Genomic DNA, 15,573 nt, shown 5'->3' on the forward strand with positions numbered 1-15,573 from the left:
TAATGAGAGTTTATATATACATTTTAATTTAATGAAAATTCTTTGTTGTAATATAATTGGAAAATAAACTTATAAAATAAATAAAGTATATATATATATATATATATATATATATATATATATATATATATATATATATATATATATATATATATATATATCTATAACATAATTTCCCTCCATATATTAGGGTAGTTTCAAGCTAATATATAATATAAATAATGTCCCATATATACTATGTTATTGTATATCTCATCTTTAATACCAATTTTATTGTATTTATAAGTTTAAAATAGATATAATTTTGTTTGTGACTGGATGGAGTACATATTTGAACTAAAATATATACTGATATATTCTGTATATGCTATTTTTCTATAATATTTACTTATATCTAATAGTAATATTAATATATGCTTTACATAGGCGTGAAGTAACAAGATTTATTTTATATATGTGTGCGTCGGAAACTAATTATTATTATACCGTTTCTCAATATTTTAGTAATTACTTTTTGAAAAATTATTTAAATCTACGCGAATAGAAAGATAAAAGCATAAAACTCAAAGTAGAGCTAAAATAGAACAGCATTTTAGTTACGTTGAAAAGATTTATCGTGCAAATCGATTTACTTTGATTATTATTGATAAAGAATTACTGTTACTTATTGTTTTGTAGTAAAATATTGATATTAAAGATAGCCATGTAAGGGTCTGAGGTTTGATTAAAAATCTAATTACAGATAATGGTTTGGAGAATTTATATACATAAAACTAGAATACTAAGGTTAGGGGCTGGTTATTTGGTTTGTGGTTTTGTTTCTTTAAAATAAAATTGTTAAGGGGAGTTACTAGAATAATTAAATGGGATTTGATATGATTAAATTCATTATCAGAGGTATTTGTTTTGATTTTTGGTTGAATTTCAATGCTATTTTTGTCATTTGTATTACTTATTTCTGAAAGAGTAATATATTATGGGGATAGTTATATGAAAGAGGATAAATGTTTTAATCGATTCATGTATTTGGTTTTAATATTTGTTTTTATCAGTTTCTATAATGGTTTTAAGTCCGAATTTAATTAGTATTCTTTTAGGATGAGATAGCCTATGTTAAAGTCTTATGCTTTAGTAATTTTTTATCAGAATGAAAAATCTGCAAAAATGAACATAAGAACATAAGAACGTAAGGAAGAGGCCGGTTGGCCTATACGAGGCAGCTAATGCCTGGATATTAACTATTCTGTCTAATCGTGCAGGTGATGTTGCTATTTTATTGAGAATTGGTCTAATAGCAAGGTTGGCTAGTTGAACTTTTGTTGTTTATTCTCATTATATTTTAGATACTGATTGTATTTTATTAAAGTTTTTAGTGATGTAAAGTGCTATAACTAAGAGGAAGAGTAATATAATATGGGGGTAGTTTTATGTATATATATATATATATATATATATATATATATATATATATATATATATATATATATATATATATATATATATATATATATATATATATATATATATATATATATATATATATATATATATATATATATATATATATATATATATATATATATATATATATATATATATATATATATATATATATATATATATATATATATATATATATATATATATATATATATATATATATATATATATATATATATATATATATATATATATATATATATATATATATATATATATATATATATATATATATATATATATATATATATATATATATATATATATATAGATATTAACGATAGTACTAATACCTGCAATGGTAGGGTTCAAAGGTATTTATTAAGAACTTGTAGGCCATGAATCTTAGATAAAACAACGGAAAATAACAAACAACGGAATATTACTAAAATCTAAAGCTATCGATAATAACACGTAAAATCTAACGACATCTCTTTCCAATTCTCTGCTTTAAAACCTTGCAAATAAAACGATAAACGATAAACATTAACAAAAGCATCACGAAATCCGAGACTGCAAGGCCAAAAAAGGAAACTGTTTAATCTTTCAGCCCATAGATATTAACAACAGTATTAATACCTGTAATGAAAGGGTTCAAAGGTATTTATTAAGAACTTGTAGGCCATGAATCTTAGATAAAAAAGGGAAAATTACCCAAAACAACGGAATATTACTAAAACCTAAAGCTATCGATAATAACACGTAAAATATAACATCTCTTTCCTATTCTTTGCTCTAAACCTTGCAAATAAAAAATAAACGATAAATATTACCAAAAGCATAACGAAATCCGAGAGTGCAAGGCCAAACAAGGAGATAGTTTAATCTTTCAGCCACAGATATTAACGATAGTACTAATACCAGTAATGTTACGGTTCAAAGGTATTTATTAAGAACTTGTAGGCCATGAATCTTAAATAAAACGACGGAATATTACTAAAATCTACGCTATAGATAATGAAGTAAAATATAACGATATATATTTCCTATTCTCTGATCTAAGTCATTAAAATAAAACGATAAACGATATATATTTACAAAAGCATAACGAAATCCAAGACTGCAAGGCCAAAAAAGGAAATAGTTTAATCATTCAATCCACAGATATTAACGATAGTACTAATACCAGTAATGTTAGGGTACAAAGGTATTTATTAAGAACTTGTAGGCCATGAATCTTTAATAAAACAAGGGAAATTACAAAAAACAACGGAATACTACTAAAATCTAAAGCTATCGATAATAACGGAAAATCTAATGACAGTTCTTTCCCATTCTCTGCTCTAAACCTTGTTGATAAATCGATAAACGATAAATATTAACAAAAGAATAACGAAATCTCAGGCTGCGAGGCAAAAAAGAAAATAGTTTAATCTTTCAGCCCATAGATATTAACGATAGTACTAATAGCAATAATATTAGGCTACAAAGGTATTTATTTTGAACTTGTAGGCCATGAATCTTTAATAAAACAGGAGAAAATTACCCAAAACAACGGAATATTGCTAAAATCTAAACCTATCGATAATAACACGTAAAATCTAATGACATCTCTTTCCTATTCTCTGCTCTAAACCTTGCAAATAAAACGATAGACGATACATATTAATATTTTAGTAATTAGTTTTTGAAAAATTATTTAAATCTACGCGAATAGAAAGATAAAAGCATAAAACTCAAAGCAGAGCTAAAATAGAACAGCATTTCAGTTACGTTGAAAAGATTTATCGTGCAAATCGATTTGCTTTTTTATTATTAATAAAGAATTACCATTACTAATTGTTTTGTAGTAAAATATTGTTTTTAAAGGTAGCTATGTAAGGGTCTGAGGTTTGATTAAAAATCTAATTACAGATAATGGTTTGGAGAATTTATATACATGAAACTGGAATACTAAAGTTAGGGGCTGGTTCTTTGGTTTGTGGTTTTGCTTCTTTAAAATAAAATTGTTTAGGGGAGTTACTAGAATAATTGAATGGGATTTGATATGATTAAATTCATTGTCAGAGGTATTTGTTTTGATTTTTGGTTGAATTTCAATGCTATTTTTGTCATTTGTATTACTTATTTCTGGAAGAGTAATATATTATGGGGTTAGTTATATGCAAGAGGATAAATGTTTTAATCGATTCATATTATTTGGTTTTAATATTTGTGTTTATCAAATTCTGTAATGGTTTTAAGTCCGAATTTAATTAGTATTCTTTTAGGATGAGATAGCCTATAATAGTGTCTTATGCTTTAGTAATTTTTTATCAGAATGAAAAATCTGCAAAAAAGAACATAAGAACATAAGAACGTAAGGAAGAGGCCGGTTGGCCTATACAAGGCAGCTAATGCCTGGATACTAACTATTCTGTCTAATAAAACAACGGAAAATAACAAACAACGTAATGTTACTAAAATCTAAAGCTATCGATAATAACACGTAAAATCTAACGACATCTCTTTCCAATTCTCTGCTTTAAAACTTTGCAAATAAAACGATAAACGATAAACATTAACAAAAGCATCAAGAAATCCGAGACTCCAAGGCCAAAAATGGAAACAGTTTAATCTTTCAGCCCATAGATATTAACAACAGTATTAATACGTGTAATGAAAGGGTTCAAAGGTATTTATTAAGAACTTGTAGGCCATGAATCTTAGATAAAAAGGAAATTAGAAAAAACAACGGAATACTACTAAAATCTAAAGCAATCGATAATAACACGTAAAATATAACAGTTCTTTTCCTATTCTTTGCTCTAAATCGATAAACGATAAATATTACCAAAGAATAACGAAATCCGAGGCTGCGAGGCCAAACAAGGAGATAGTTTAATCTTTCAGCCATAGATATTAACGATAGTACTAATACCAGTAATATTAGGCTGTTCAAAGGTATTTATTAAGAACTTGTAGTCAGATCTTCAATAAAACTAAAACTACCCAAAACGACGGTATATTACTAAAATCTAAACCTATCGATAATGAAGTAAAATCTAATGACATCTCTTTCCCATTCTCTGCTCTAAACCTTGCAAATAAAACGACAGACGATACATATTAATATTTTAGCAATTAGTTTTTGAAAAATTATTTAAATCTGCGCGAATAGAAAGATAAAAGCATAAAACTCAAAGTAGAGCTAAAATAGAAGAGCATTTTAGTTACGTTGAAAAGATTTATCGTGCAAGTCGATTTACTTTGATTATTATTAATAAAGAATTACTGTTACTAATTGTTTTGTAGTGAAATATTGTTACTAAAGAAAGCAATGTAAGGGTCTGAGGTTTGATTAAAAATCTAATTACAGATAATGGTTTGGAGAATTTATATACATAAAACTAGAATACTAAGGTTAGGGGCTGGTTCTTTGGTTTGTGGTTTTGTTTCTTTAAAATAAAATTGCTTAGGGGAGTTACTAGAATAATTGAATGGGGTTTGATGAGATTAAATTCATTATCTGTGGTATTTGTTTTGATTTTTGGTTGAAATTCAATGCTATTTTTGTCATTTGTATTACTTATTTCTGGAAGAGTAATATATTATGGGGTTAGTTATATGAAAAAGGATAACTGTTTTAATCGATTCATGTACTTCGTTTTAATATTTGTTTTTCTCAATTTCTATAATGGTTTTAAGTCCGAATTTAATTAGTATTCTTTTAGGATGAGATAGCCTATGTTAGTGTCTTATGCTTTAGTAATTTTTTATCAGAATGAAAAATCTGCAAAAAAGAACATAAGAACATAAGAACGTAAGGAAGAGGCCGGTTGGCCTATACGAGGCAGCTAATGCCTGGATATTAACTATTCTGTCTAATCGTGCAGGTGATGTTGCTATTTTATTGAGAATTGGTCTAATAGCAAGGTTGGCTAGTTGAAATTTTGTTATTTATTCTCATTATGTTTTAGATACTGATTGAATTTTATTAAAGTTTTTAGTGATGTGAAGTGCTATAACTAAGAGGGCACAAATTCCTTCCTCGGCCTGGCTACCTGCTGCTGTGGCTGCTCCTACACCAGTTTCTGCTTTAGTTCATTCTTCTGCTTTGGTAACCGCTGCTGGGGTGTATTTAATGATACGATTAGAGGAGCTTTAGACAATTCTAAAATTAAAAGAATATTGTTAATTATTTCTTGTTCAACGATGTTTATAGCCGGCTTATAATATATATATATATATATATATATATATATATATATATATATATATATATATATATATATATATATATATATACATATATAGTTTAAGTCAGCATGGGATTTTCGTCAGTAGTTTATATTCTTGTAGGTCAGGAAAAGTTCGAGAATATTTAGTTCTATTTTTACATTGATTTCCTTTAAATATGTTAATTTTAAATTTAAATTTAGTTAATGGCGTATAATTATAAGACGGTTCACGTAGCTTGATATTAAAATAGTTTATATAATTAAAAAAGAGTGCTGCACTGAAGCTGCAAAAGAGATAGATATAAACAAGATACGGGAATGTTTTAGAAACATTAGTTTCGGTTTTGTAACGAAAATACAACGCGTTATTTTGCACTATAAAACAAAATATTGAATATAAGCTATACTTAAGGAATATCTTATAGATAATTTTTGCATGACAAACAAATGTTACGAATATTTAACTAATTCCTTACTCGAAGTAAATGTTAAATTACTATATTAGATTTAAAAGATCTATACTTACCTTTCAGTCATCGAGTATACTATTTATTTAAAAATTAATAAAGTGGCTGAGTTGTAAGCGGCAGATTGTAAATCTGTAGACGAATGAGATTCCTTTATTAGGCCCTATAGTATAAAAATAATATTAAATTGCAAGTTTAAAGATGTGTAAATCACTAGGGTTTGAAAATAATTTATATGCTGATGTAAAGAGCATAAGAAGTTTTGATCTTTTAAGAAACGGTGCAATTCCGTTGCATGTAATAAGTGTTGACGCTATATTTATATAACATTTGTTTATTAAGCTAATGAGAGCTTATGTATACATTTTAATTTCATTAAAATTCATTTTTTAATATAATAGGAAAATAAACTTATTAAATAAATAATGTATACATATCTAATATAATTTCCCTCCATATGTTAGGGTAGTTTCATGCTAATATATAATATGAATAGTGTCCCATATATACTATGCTATTATATATCTCATATTTAATACCAATTTTATTGTATTTATAAATTTAAAATAGATATAATTTTGTTTGTGACTCGATGGAGTATATATTTGAACTAAAATATATACTGGTATATTCTGTATATGTTATTTTTCTATGATATTTACTTATATCTAATACTAATATTAATATATACTTTACATAGGCGTGAAGTAACAAGATTCATTTTATATATGTGTGCGTCGGAAACTAATTATTATTATACCGTTTCTCAATATTTTAGTAATTAGTTTTTGAAAAATTATTTAAATCTACGCGAGTAGAGAGATAGAAGCATAAAACTCAAAGTAGAGCTAAAATAGAACAGCATTTCAGTTACGTTGAAAAGATTTAGCGTGCAAATCGATTTACTTTGATTACTATTAATAAAGGATTACCGTTACTAATTGTTTTGTAGTAAAATATTGATACTAAAGGTAGCCATGTAAGGGTCTGAGGTTTGATTAAAAATATAATTACAGATAATGGTTTGGAGAATTTATATACATAAAACTAGAATACTAAGGTTAGGGGCTGGTTATTTGGTTTGTGGTTTTGTTTCTTTAAAATAAAAATGTTTAGGGGAGTTACTAGAATAATTGAATGGGATTTGATATGATTAAATTCATTATCTGTGATATTTGTTTTGATTTTTGGCTGAATTTCAATGCTATTTTTGTCATTTGTATTACTTATTTCTGGAAGAGTAATATATTATGGGGTTAGTTATATGAAAGAGGATAAATGTTTTAATCGATTCATGTTTTAATATTTGTTTTTATCAATTTCTATAATGGTTTTAAGTCCGGATTTAATTAGTATTCTTTTAGGATGAGATAGCCTATGTTAGTGTCTTATGCTTTAGTAATTTTTTATCAGAATGAAAAATCTGCAAAAAAGAACATAAGAACATAAGAACGTAAGGAAGAGGCCGGTTGGCCTATACGAGGCAGCTAATGCCTGGATATTAACTATTCTGTCTAATCGTGCAGGTGATGTTGCTATTTTATTGAGAATTGGTCTAATAGCAAGGTTGGCTAGTTGAAATTTTGTTGTTTATTCTAATAATGTTTTAGATACTGATTGAGTTTTATTAAAGTTTTTAGTGATGTGAAGTGCTATAAATAAGAGGGCACAAATTCCTTTCTCGGCCTGGTCACCTGCTGCTACGGCTGCTCAAACACCAGCTTCTGCTTTAGTTCATTCTTCTACTTTGGTAACAGCTGGGGTGTATTTAATGATCCGGTTTAGAGGAGCTTTGGACATTTCTAAAATTCAAGGAATATTGTTAATCATTTCTTGTTTAACTATGTTTATAGCTAGCTATATATATATATATATATATATATATATATATATATATATATATATATATATATATATATATATATATATATATATATATATATATATATATATATATAATCTTTCATAGATATTAACGATAGTACTAATACCTGCAATGATAGGGTACCAAGGTATTTATTAAGAACTTGTAGGCCATGAATCTTAGATAAAACAACGGAAAATAACAAACAACGGAATATTACTAAAATCTAAAGCTATCGATAATAACACGTAAAATCTAATGACAGTTCATTCCAATTCTCTGCTTTAAAACCTTGCAAATAAAACGATAACCGATAAACATTAACAAAAGCATAACGAAATCCGAGAGACAGCGAGGCACAAAAAAGGAAATAGTTTAATCTTTCAGCCCGTAGATATCAACGATAGTACTAATACCAGCAATATTACGGTTCAAATGTATTTATTAAGAGCTTGAAAGCCTTGAATCTTAAATAAAACGACGAAAAATTACCTAAAACAACGGAATATTACTAAAATCACGGCTATCGATAATACCACGAAAAAGCTAATGACAGTTCTTTCCCATTCTCTGCTCTTAACCTTGCCAATAAAAAAATAAACGATAAATATAAATGAGAATTGGTCTAATAGCAAGGTTGGCTAGTTGAATTTTTGTTATCTATTCTAATTATGTTTTAGATACTGATTGAGTCTTATTAAAGTTTTTAGTGATGTGAAGTGCTATAACAAACAACAGAATATTACTAAAATCTAAAGCTATCGATAATAACACGTAAAATCTAATGACATCTCTTTCCAATTCTCTGCTTTAAAACCTTGCAAATAAAACGATAAACGATAAACATTAACAAAAGCATCACGAAATCCGAGACTGCAAGGCCAAAAAAGGAAACTGTTTAATCTTTCAGCCCATAGATATTAACAACAGTATTAATACCTGTAATGAAAAGGTTCAAAGGTATTTATTAAGAACTTGTAGGCCATGAATCTTAGATAAAAAAGGCAAAATTACCCAAAACAACGGAATATTACTAAAACCTAAAGCTATCGATAATAACACGTAAAATATAACATCTCTTTCCTATTCTTTGCTCTAAACCTTGCAAATAAAAAATAAACGATAAATATTACCAAAAGCATAACGAAATCCGAGAGTGCAAGGCCAAACAAGGAGATAGTTTAATCTTTCAGCCACAGATATTAACGATAGTACTAATACCAGTAATGTTACGGTTCAAAGGTATTTATTAAGAACTTGTAGGCCTTCAATCTTAAATAAAACGACGGAATATTACTAAAATCTACGCTATAGATAATGAAGTAAAATATAATAACATCTCTTTCCTATTCTCTGATCTAAGTCATAAAAATAAAACGATAAACGATATATATTAACAAAAGCATAACGAAATCCGAGACTGCAAGGCCAAAAAAGGAAATAGTTTAATCTTTCAGCCCACAGATATTAACGATAGTACTAATACCAGTAATGTTACGGTACAAAGGTATTTATAAAGAACTTGTAGGCCATGAATCTTTAATAAAACAAGGGAAATTACAAAAAGCAACGGAATACTACTAATATCTAAAGCTATCGATAATAACGGAAAATCTAATGACAGTTCTTTCCCAGTCTCTGCTCTAAACCTTGTTGATAAATCGATAAACGATAAATATTAACAAAAGAAGAACGAAATCTCAGGCTGCGAGGCAAAAAAGAAAAGAGTTTCATCTTTCAGCATATAGATATTAACAATAGTACTAATAGCAATAATATTAGGTTACAAAGGAATTTATTTTGAACTTGTCGGCCATGAATCTTTAATAAAACAGGAGAAAATTACCCAAAACAACGGAATATTGCTAAAATCTAAACCTATCGATAATAACACGTAAAATCTAATGACATCTCTTTCCTATTCTCTGCTCTAAAGCTTGCAAATAAAACGACAGACGATACATATTAATATTTTAGTAATTACTTTTTGAAAAATTATTTAAATCTACGCGAATAGAAAGATAAAAGAATAAAACTCAAAGCAGAGCTAAAATAGAACAGCATTTTAGTTACGTTGAAAATATTTATCGTGCAAATCGATTTACTTTATTATTAATAAAGAATTACTGTTACTAATTGTTTTGTAGTAAAATATTGTTTTTAAAGGTACCTATATAAGGGTCTGAGGTTTGATTAAAAATCTAATTACAGATAATGGTTTGGAGAATTTATATACATGAAACTGGAATACTAAGGTTAGGGGCTGGTTCTTTGGTTTGTGGTTTTGCTTCTTTAAAATAAAATTGTTTAGGGGAGTTACTAGAATAATTGAATGGGATTTGATATGATTAAATTCATTGTCAGAGGTATTTGTTTTGATTTTTGGTTGAATTTCAATGCTATTTTTGTCATTTGTATTACTTATTTCTAGAAGAGTAATATTTTATGGGGTTAGTTATATGCAAGAGGATAAATGTTTTAATCGATTCATATATTTGGTTTTAATATTTGTTTTTATCAATTTCTGTTATGGTTTTAAGTCCGAATTTAATTAGTATTCTTTTAGGATGAGATAGCCTATGTTAGTGTCTTATGCTTTAGTAATTTTTTATCAGAATGAAAAATCTGCAAAAAAGAACATAAGAACATAAGAACGTAAGGAAGAGGCCGGTTGGCCTATACAAGGCAGCTAATGCCTGGATACTAACTATTCTGTCTAATAAAATCTAAGCTGTCGATAGTGAAGTAAAATATAACGACATATCTTCCCTATTCTCTGATCTAAGTCATAAAAATAAAACGATAAACGATATATATTAACAAAAGCATATCGAAATCCGAGACTGCAAGGCCAAGAAAGGAAATAGTTTAATCTTTCAGCCCACAGATATTAACGATAGTACTAATACCAGTAATGTTAGGGTACAAAGGTATTTATTAAGAACTTATAGGCCATGAATCTTTAATAAAACAAGGGAAATTAGAAAAAAGACAACGGAATACTACTAAAATCTAAAGCAATCGATAATGATGTAAAATCTAATGACAGTTCTTTCCCATTCTCTGCTCTAAATCGATAAACGATAAATATTAACAAAAGAATAACGAAATCTGAGGCTGCGAGGCAAAAAAGAAAATAGTTTAATCTTTCAACATATAGATATTAACGATAGTACTAATAGCAATAATATTAGGCTGCAAAGGTATTTATTTTGAACTTGTAGGCCATGAATCTTTAATAAAACAGGAGAAAACTACCCAAAACAACGGAATATTGCTAAAATCTAAACCTATCGATAATAACACGTAAAATCTAATGACATCTCTTTCCCATTCTCTGCTCTAAACCTTGCAAATAAAACGATAGACGATACATATTAATATTTTAGCAATTAGTTTTTGAAAAATTATTTAAATCTGCGCGAATAGAAAGATAAAAGCATAAAACTCAAAGTAGAGCTAAAATAGAACAGCATTTTAGTTACGTTGAAAAGATTTATCGTGCAAGTCGATTTACTTTGATTATTATTAATAAAGAATTACTGTTACTAATTGTTTTGTAGTAAAATATTGTTTTTAAAGATAGCCATGTAAGGGTCTGAGGTTTGATTAAAAATCTAATTACAGATAATGGTTTGGAGAATTTATATACATAAAACTAGAATACTAAGGTTAGGGGCTGGTTCTTTGGTTTGTGGTTTTGTTTCTTTAAAATAAAATTGTTTAGGGGAGTTACTAGAATAATTGAATGGGGTTTGATATGATTAAATTCATTATCAGTGGTATTTGTTTTGATTTTTGGTTGAATTTCAATGCTATTTTTGTCATTTGTATTACTTATTTCTGGAAGAGTAATATATTATGGGGGTAGTTATATGAAAGAGGATAAATGTTTTAATCGATTCATGTACTTCGTTTTAATATTTGTTTTTATTAATTTCTATAATGGTTTTAAGTCCGAATTTAATCAGTATTCTTTTAGGATGAGATAGCCTAGGTTCGTGTCTTATGCTTTAGTAATTTTTTATCAGAATGAAAAATCTGCAAAAAAGAACATAAGAACATAAGAACGTAAGGAAGAGGCCGGTTGGCCTATACGAGGCAGCTAATGCCTGGATATTAACTATTCTGTCTAATCGTGCAGGTGATGTTGCTATTTTATTGAGAATTGGTCTAATTGCAAGGTTGGCTAGTTGAACTTTTGTTGTTTATTCTCATTATATTTTAGATACTGATTGAATTTTATTAAAGTTTTTAGTGATGTAAAGTGGTATAACTAAGAGGAAGAGTAATATAATATGGGGGTAGTTTTATGTACATATATATATATATATATATATATATATATATATATATATATATATATATATATATATATATATATATATATATATATATATATATATATATATATATATATATATATATATATATATATATATATATATATATATATATATATATATATATATATATATATATATATATATATATATATATATATATATATATAATCTTTCAGCCCATAGATATTAACGATAGTACTAATGCCTGCAATGATAGGGTACCAAGGTATTTATTAAGAACTTGTAGGCCATGAATCTTAGATAAAACAACGGAAAATAACAAACAACGGAATATTACTAAAATCTAAAGCTATCGATAATAACACGTAAAATCTAACGACATCTCTTTCCAATTCTCTGCTTTAAAACCTTGCAAATAAAACGATAAACGATAAACATTAACAAAAGCATCACGAAATCCGAGACTGCAAGGCCAAAAAAGGAAACTGTTTAATCTTTCAGCCCATAGATATTAACAACAGTATTAATACCTGTAATGAAAGGGTTCAAAGGTATTTATTAAGAACTTGTAGGCCATGAATCTTAGATAAAAAAGGGAAAATTACCCAAAACAACGGAATATTACTAAAACCTAAAGCTATCGATAATAACACGTAAAATATAACATCTCTTTCCTATTCTTTGCTCTAAAACTTGCAAATAAAAAATAAACGATAAATATTACCAAAAGCATAACGAAATCCAGAGTGCAAGGCCAAACAAGGAGATAGTTTAATCTTTCAGCCACAGATATTAACGATAGTACTAATACCAGTAATGTTACTGTTCAAAGGTATTCATTAAGAACTTGTAGGCCTTCAATTTAAAATAAAACGACGGAATATTACTAAAATCTAAGCTATCTATAATGAAGTAAAATCTAATGACAGTTCTTTCCAATTCTCTGCTCTAAACCTTGCAAATAAAACGATAGACGATACATATTAATATTTTAGTAATTAGTTTAAAAATTATTTAAATCTAAGCGAATAGAAAGATAAAAGCATAAAACTCAAAGTAGAGCTAAAATAGAACAGCATTTCAGTTACGTTGAAAAGATTTATCGTGTAAATCGATTTACTTTGATTATTATTAATAAAGGATCACTGTTACTAATTGTTTTGTAGTGAAATATTGTTACTAAAGGAAGCTATGTAAGGGTCTGAGGTTTGATTAAAAATCTAATTACAGATAATGGTTTGGAGAATTTATATACATAAAACTAGAATACTAAGGTTAGGGGTTGGTTCTTTGGTTTGTGGTTTTGTTTCTTTAAAATAAAATTGTTTTGGGGAGTTACTAGAATAATTCAATGGGGTTTGATAAGATTAATTTCAATATCAGTGGTATTTGTTTTGATTTTTGGTTGAATTTAAATGCTATTTTTGTCATTTGTATTACTTATTTCTGGAAGAGTAATATATTATGGGGTTAGCTATATGAAAGAGGATAAATGTTTTAATCGATTCATGTTTTAATATTTGTTTTTATCAATTTCTATAATGGTTTTAAGTCCGGATTTAATTAGTATTCTTTTAGGATGAGATAGCCTATGTTAGTGTCTTATGCTTTAGTAATTTTTTATCAGAATGAAAAATCTGCAAAAAAGAACATAAGAACATAAGAACGTAAGGAAGAGGCCGGTTGGCCTATACGAGGCAGCTAATGCCTGGATATTAACTATTCTGTCTAATCGTGCAGGTGATGTTGCTATTTTATTGAGAATTGGTCTAATAGCAAGGTTGGCTAGTTGAAATTTTGTTATTTATTCTAATAATGTTTCAGATACTGATTGAATTTTATTAAAGTTTTTATTGATGTGAAGTGCTATAAATAAGAGGGCACAAATTCCTTTCTCAGCATGGCTTCCTGCCGATATAGCAGCTCCTACACCAGTTTCTGCTTTAGTTCATTCTTCTGCTTTGGTAACCGCTGCTGGGGTGTATTTAATGATACGATTAGAGGAGCTTTAGACAATTCTAAAATTAAAGGAATATTGTTAATTATTTCTTGTTTAGCGATGTTTATAGCTAGCTTATACTTTATATATATATATATATATATATATATATATATATATATATATATATATATATATATATATATATATATATATACACATATATATATATATATATATATATATATATATATATATATATATATATATATATATATATATATATAATTTCAACCAACAGATATTAACGATAGTACTAATACCTGCAATGATAGGGTTCAAAGGTATTTATTAAGAACTTGTAGGCCATGAATCTTAGATAAAACAACGGAAAATAACAAACAACGGAATATTACTAAAATCTCAAGCCATCGATAATAACACGTAAAATCTAATGACGGTTCTTTCCAATTCTCTGCTTTAAAACCTTGCAAATAAAACGATAAACGATAAACATTAACAAAAGCATCACGAAATCCAAGAGACAGCGAGGCACAAAAAAGGAAATAGTTTAATCTTTCAGCCCATTGATATTAACGATAGTACTAATAGCAGGAATATTACAGTTCAAATGTATTTATTAAGAACTTGAAAGCGTTGAATCTGAAATAAAACGACGGAAAATTATCTAAAACAACGGAATATTACTAAAATCTAAGCTGTCGATAATGAAGTAAAATCTAATGAGATCTCTTTCCTATTCTCTGCTCTAAACCTTGCAAATAAAACGATAGGCGATACATATTAATATTTTAGTAATTAGTTTTGGAAAAATTATTTAAATCTAAGCGAATAGAAAGATAAAAGCATAAAACTCAAAGTAGAGCTAAAATAGAACAGCATTTGTTACGTTGAAAAGATTTATCGTGCAAATCGATTTACTTCGATTAGTATTAATAAAGGATTACTGTTACTAATTGTTTTGTAGTAAAATATTGATACTAAAGGTAGCCATGTAAGGGTCTGAGGTTTGATTGAAAATGTAATTACAGATAATGGTTTGGAGAATTTGTATACATAAAACTAGAATACTAAGGTTAGGGGCTGGTTCTTTGGTTTGTGGTTTTGTTTCTTTAAAATAAAATTGTTTAGGGGAGTTACTAGAATAATTGAATGGGGTTTGATGTGATTAAATTCATTATCAGTGGTATTTGTTTTGATTTTTGGTTGAAATTCAATGCTATTTTTGTCATTTGTATTACTTATTTCTGGAAGAGTAATATATTATGGGGTTAGTTATATGAAAAAGGATAACTGTTTTAATCGATTCATGTAC

This window comes from Eriocheir sinensis, chromosome 50 (assembly GCF_024679095.1).
Source record: "Eriocheir sinensis breed Jianghai 21 chromosome 50, ASM2467909v1, whole genome shotgun sequence".
Lineage (NCBI taxonomy): Eukaryota > Metazoa > Arthropoda > Malacostraca > Decapoda > Varunidae > Eriocheir > Eriocheir sinensis.